The sequence below is a fragment of the Cyanistes caeruleus genome, chromosome 13 (assembly GCF_971803275.1).
Source record: "Cyanistes caeruleus chromosome 13, bCyaCae1.hap1.1, whole genome shotgun sequence".
NCBI lineage: Eukaryota > Metazoa > Chordata > Aves > Passeriformes > Paridae > Cyanistes > Cyanistes caeruleus.
In genome coordinates this window covers 12489445-12495467 of record NC_141713.1, presented here as the reverse complement: position 1 = coordinate 12495467, position 6023 = coordinate 12489445, and the positions used below count along the sequence as shown (strand labels likewise).

Sequence of the window (6023 nt, the reverse complement as noted above, 5' to 3'; positions counted from 1 at the left end):
AAGCTGGATTCCAAGTTTTCAATTTTTGGCTTATGGATTTCAATCTCTGAGTTGCCTCAACAGAAAGCAAATTCTGTAACTTCCTCTGCAAGGTCTGTTTGACTTTGCTGGAGGAAGAACGCTTGTTCAAAGCCAGCAATCATCATTCATCACCCTGTCAGTCATGCAGATACCAAGGTACCTTCAACAAACGTTTGGTAGTGTAACCTCTAGGTTGGTTATTAGTGTTTCCCACAAAGTTCTAGTAGTCATAGGACATTTTTGAACTTTATGGGATTTATATTAACTCATAGCAATCTTTGCAAGGTTGCCAGGAGGTGTAAAGAAACTAAAGATTAACTAGATTCTTCTTAGTAATTTAGAAACATTGATGAGTGCTAGTTCAAGTTGTTGCTACCAACAGAGTATTGCCTGCAATGCTTGATTCCTGATAAGAAGTCTACTAAACTCAAATTCCTTTTTTCATATTTTAATGTGCAAAATAATTTTAGTATTTTATCTCTGAAAAAATTCATTTTCCACTAGCTGCTGAAATATTTAAATCCTGCCAAAGACAATCATCAGCTGTGGAGTCCTGTGTCTAAAGCAGATGCAGTAGTGTCCTCAAAACTTGCTGTAAACAAAACAATAATTCTCTCTAATAATGAAAAAGTATTTTGCTTCCTATCTGAGACCATATGAATTAATTTCAGAACCAGTTAATAGAATGTTACAATGGGTATGTAAGTTACTTTAAATTAGATTTAGTCTTACTTTGGACTGTGAATAGAAGTTGAAAAACATTTAGAGTTTGTTCAAACACTGTCTTGTGTACAATTCAGAAAAAAGTACCTATCTGATAAGGACAGTACCACGTGCAGCTTTCCCAGAGAAGGCTGTTTACTTAAGGCCTGAAGCAAGGGTCAGTTTTGAAGAAAACTTGACAAGGACAATTTCTTACTTACCTTAACTAGCAGACAAAGCACAATAATAATAATGATGGGTGGTTGCATTCCAAGCATTTCACTCACCTGAAACACCACAGAGCAATTTATATGTATTTGTTTTTTGCTCTCACCACAGTATTACACAGCTAGCTGGAATTTCAAAATAAACCAAAGAAATAAAGCATTCGGCTTTCAGAAAGATCTACTGAACTGCCTGAACTCTGCTCATTCATCCACAGCAATGCTGGTTTTTTTTTGAGGCCCTGTGCTTAGGAATGGGAGAACCACACTCCTGGCATTTCCTGGCATCACTCCTCTCTCTGCAATATTGTCACATGCATGAGGCACTTTATGGAACTATAAATGAGATTCCTTTTTTCTTCTTATCAGAAAGGTTCTTCCAGTCCTTTAGAAAAATTTTGCCCTTTAATCCATCCCCCTCCTCCTCTTTTCCCAAGATCCAAACCCTCATGTTCCTCTGCCTTTTGCAGCTTTCATTTAGCTCTCTGGATGTCTCTGCTGACTGAGAGATACCAGCACAGAACTGTCTGCTCCACTGAAGCCTCACCATTGGCCAGGGAATGATTTTCCTCTGATACCTGGCCCTGATCTGTACATGGTTTTGGGAACAAACACTTTGTCTTTACCCGTTCATTCACTCTGTTAGTTCTGTGCCCTGTTAGTTCTGAACTACAAATACAACAGGTCAGAGTTTCCTGGTCAGCCTTTTCATGGATAATCAAAATAGCTAACAAATAAAAGGGACATTTACTTAGCTGTAGAAAATCTGTTCATAAGTGTTTTGGGTTGAAACAAGTCCTTTTCCCTTGCTTGTGGAGCTCTCTAATCAGGATCACATAGTCACCCTGAAGTACTGAAGTACCATCATTGCCAGATCTGGCATTACTGCATTTTCTGCCATATGTTCTAAAGAGGACAGTTCTGCATCGTAAGTTTAGACCTTTATCCTGTAGCTGGACAAGCAGCCCTGGAGGGTATTTGTCTGCTTTTGGGAAGGAACAAAGATTGTCTGAGCTCCCTAACGCATCTCTTACCCCATTAAGGCAGAAAGGTGCAGGATTTTAATGTACTTTGCTTTTCAGCATGTTGGTTTTTTTCCCCACATCAGGTGCTAAAATATTTCCATGGATATTAAACATTTTTATACAGCAAGTTTGTGTATCCATCTGACTCACCCTCTGGTTCTGAGCTGTGGGTCAGTTTTTCCATGATGCCTTTTGAAAGATGGAGGTATCAGTTGAGCAAACCAGAGCAGGCAGTTTCCTGTAATCATCTATGCCATCATCTGTGCTGGATCATGGCAGCAGCTGATCAATAGAGGAGTATTTAAATATGTTAGAGCCTGAATCTGATATTCTACATGTTTAACTGCATAAACAGATCAATGGGACAGGATTGATCTCCATTGATATTTGGCAGTTTTCAAATACAATTAAACCACATTTGGAGTACTGAAAGCACTTGAAATAAACAACTGGGCACTATTTATAATTTAAAGAGCTACTCAAAAAATTTAATAGATCAAGTGATTGTTTCAACAATGCCAGTGTCAAGGGAAAACTGGAGTCCATATGCTGTATATAAATAGCAAACTGAAATTGATGGCAAACTGAAAATCAATGTGTTCTTTAGCACATATTACTATATACAAATATTTCCGTATTTATGAGATAAGGATATGCAATTAAATTGTCATTAACAGATATAGATGAATGATTATGCCTGAGCAGAATATGGGACTGGAATTATTGGACATACTGTTGATAAAGTATGAAACCTTACCTTTCTCACATCCCTAAAACAGTGGAATTCAAGAATTGCCCAGCCAGCTTTTGGTTTTGCTGATCCCTGTTGGCTGTATTCGCCCTGTGTCTGACAGGGTTCCAGCAATTCCCTGGGTTCCCTGTATGCTGACACCTGACATCACTGCTCCTTCTGAGAGCCTGGCATCAACATATGTTTAGGCTATCATCAAAACAGTCTGGGAATGTCCTTGGGTGACTTTGAGGGTAATGTCATTGTCATCAGATAGCTAAAGGCTGCTCAGTGTTTGACTCATTGACATGGACAATAATAGTGGTTAAAAAGAACCAGTGTCCACAAGTTTCAAAACTGGCCAGCTCAAGAGAACCACACTAAAGCTGACCAGAAGTCATTCAGGGAAATGAGATTTATTTGCCATTGTGGTCTCCCTCTAGGCAGTTTTACACAGCAACACAGGTGCAGTTGTAATGAAACCTATTGAGGGAGCTGAGGTCTTAGTCCAAAATATACAAGGTGATTAGGAGGGTTACTTTCTAGAGAATTCTTTGCAAAGAAAGGCTTATGGTTCAAATCAATTTGAAATACATAAAAGAAACATGGATCTTTAAGACTACCCTCAGCTATAAACTCAGAGCACTGCTGTAAACCCCAGGTTCTGTAAAGACATAGACTTGATTCATTACAAGGACACTGAATGTCAGCTCAGCAGTACATTTACCAGACACCTCCAGTGTGGACATGGGGAAATGTAATTTTGCCCTTTTACTGACAATATTCTGAAACACAGCTAAACAATATCAATGTGGTTTTCTTTCACAGGCATTTTGAAAACAATCCCCTATGTTTTAACTAAGATCCTTACCCTGAAAAGTTAGGAAAGTGATTTTCATGTGTACTATTTGCTCGGTCCAGTGCCAGTGTGAAAAATCAAGGCTTTACAGGTGATATGGATTGTGAAGAGGAAAATATAGCAAGTTCCAGGACTGGTTTAAGCATAAAGACTGTAGGCCTTCCCAGAATAGGTCTGTAAGAGCTGGGACACTGCAATCCTTGACTCTTCAAACCTTCCCAAACCCCTCCCAGCTTTAGGAGGGCTCTGAATGTGTGTACCCTTCTCCTGAAAGTACACACAAATCATTCCCAAGGGAACTGCTTTTTCTGGTAATGATGCCAGCAATGCTTTCACCTGAGCAGCTGTTTCAGGGTGAGATACAGAAGTTATATTCAGTATTCAGCTCTGCATTGTTCCAATGGCCATGGTACATTCTGGTACCAGTCTGTGCTGCACAGAGCAGCACAGTGAAAACTGTACAGCAGAAATACTTTGGCATTTTACCTGAAGAGACATGGTGATGACTTATAGCCCACCCTGAACAATTTTTCTTCTCTGCGCTTTATCTGGACCAATAAATGCTGATGCTTCTGGATGCAGGAAGAGCTGTTTGTTCTCCTCAGCTGACAACCCATTAAAAAGAAAATAAAGTAAACATATCAGAATTAGTCCCCTAAAGCTTCCATCAAGCTTTCTGCCATGAGCACTTCGCTGCAGTTTTTGTTTTTTTCCATTGCCAGCTTTTGGCACTCAGGGGCAATCTATCTTTGGGAGAAAGAATAGAATCACTCTCCCAGGATGTATGATCCAAGAGCTAAAAATAGAGGCTATCCAGAACAATATCAGAGGGCTGCATAACAAATAAGCAGCCAAAATTGTTGAAGAAATCTTCTTCAGGTGTCAAGCAGTACAATATCCTTAAGAAAAATTACAAAACCTTACAGGAAGCAATTATGAGATAACTAACTTAAAAGTTATTTCCTTACCCCTTGCAGTAGCGGTCAGTTTAAATACTGCACTTGTGGCAGTTTCTTAGAGGAAATACCTGAATTTTGATGATATGTCCTAAAACAGCATTCAAGTTTTCTTGTTCACCACCAGAAGGTAAAGAAGAAAGAATCATCACCAGGACAAAAAAAATACACAAGGAGCTATTTCACCTGATTTTTTTCTATAAGGTCTTTAGGACCTACTGGAAATACAAACACTAACAGCTTTCAGGCAAGCCCTTGTTTTCAGCTGATCATTACCAGTTCTGACCTTTTAAATCTTCTGCTGCTAAGGGAGAATCTGGTCTTTACAGAAAAGCTGTTCTGTATTCTACTCATAGACAATGGAGAACTTAACTATGTTTACTGGTATTTAACATATGGAGCATATTTGCCTGGAAGGTAGATGAAATCTCCTGCATTTAAGATCAAATCAATTTGAATTTAAGGTCACATTTGCAGAAGTCAATGTTCTGTAAAATCAAAGAAGAGCTTAATTCAACTATTTTTTCTCTGTCAATCAACTGTGTAGTTTCATGCAGTGGAGTTGTGCAAGCCTTCCTCCAGCAAGGAATCCTTGCACACGCAAACATTCAGACACAAAGCTTCAGCAGGACTTGGATCTTCCTCACCTGAGGGGAACTGTGAGTGTTCAAGATAAGCTTCCTGTTCTTAATTCTTACTCCCACAAAAAGTGTCAGTCATACTGCTAAGACTCCTCACACAAGTGTCTTACCTGCCTAAAGGGAGGCTCTCAGGACCAAACCTCTTTTCTTCTGATGGGATGTATCCAGTTTGGCACAGCTAATTCATGTGCTTCCAGGACTAAATGCAGAAAATAGGCTGATGTGATTTCAAGGTGAAAGTGTGTGTATCTTCATTCATAAGCAAGTGCTGCTACTTCAAAGGAGAAGAGATTTGCAGGAATCAATGATCTGCAATATCTTTTTGCTTAAAGTGTAATTGCCATCTAAGAGCAATGAGGGATTTTGCTACTGCAGAGGTCTGGGAAACACAAGCCCAAAATAAAACTTTCTGGTTGGGAGATTTCTAATATTGGAACATTGTCTTTGAATGCTACTAACCCACAGCCTTTTCCCCTGGAAATTTAAACAACAGAGGAGAGAATAGAAGCCGCTGTTGATTTCTTCTGCTTTCCCTGAGAATGTCTCATACAGCAGGTCTGAAAATGGCATTTATGTTCTTAATAAAAAGATTTTTGTCTTTATTTTTAAATGAAAATATTGATTACTTAGCCTTGATGAAATAATGAATAGTCATAGTCAAAGTGCAGTGAAAAAAAAAAAAAAGCAGTATTAATTGCTCCCTCATGGTATAAAAAAGATTTTATTTAATTTTTTTAACATAAGGGAAACACCAGCAGAAAAATTGTGCAGAAAAGTGGGGGATATTCAGAAGTGCTTATTTAATGGATTTTTAATTGACATTATTCACAGTCCACCTGGGATGGTCAATTGAGATACATCTAGA

The 6023-nt window shown here is 38.7% G+C and overlaps 1 long non-coding RNA gene across 1 annotated transcript; it reads right to left on the bottom strand.

Annotated features, from left to right (window-relative positions):
• Positions 1 to 2122: 2122 nt before the first annotated feature.
• Positions 2123 to 5357, bottom strand: LOC111933833 (uncharacterized). Its single transcript, XR_002866905.2, has 3 exons — positions 5269 to 5357; positions 4048 to 4166; positions 2123 to 2254 (listed from the first exon to the last, which is right to left on the bottom strand). It is a non-coding gene; the product is annotated as an uncharacterized LOC111933833 (long non-coding RNA).
• Between the last annotated feature and the right edge of the window lie 666 nt (positions 5358 to 6023).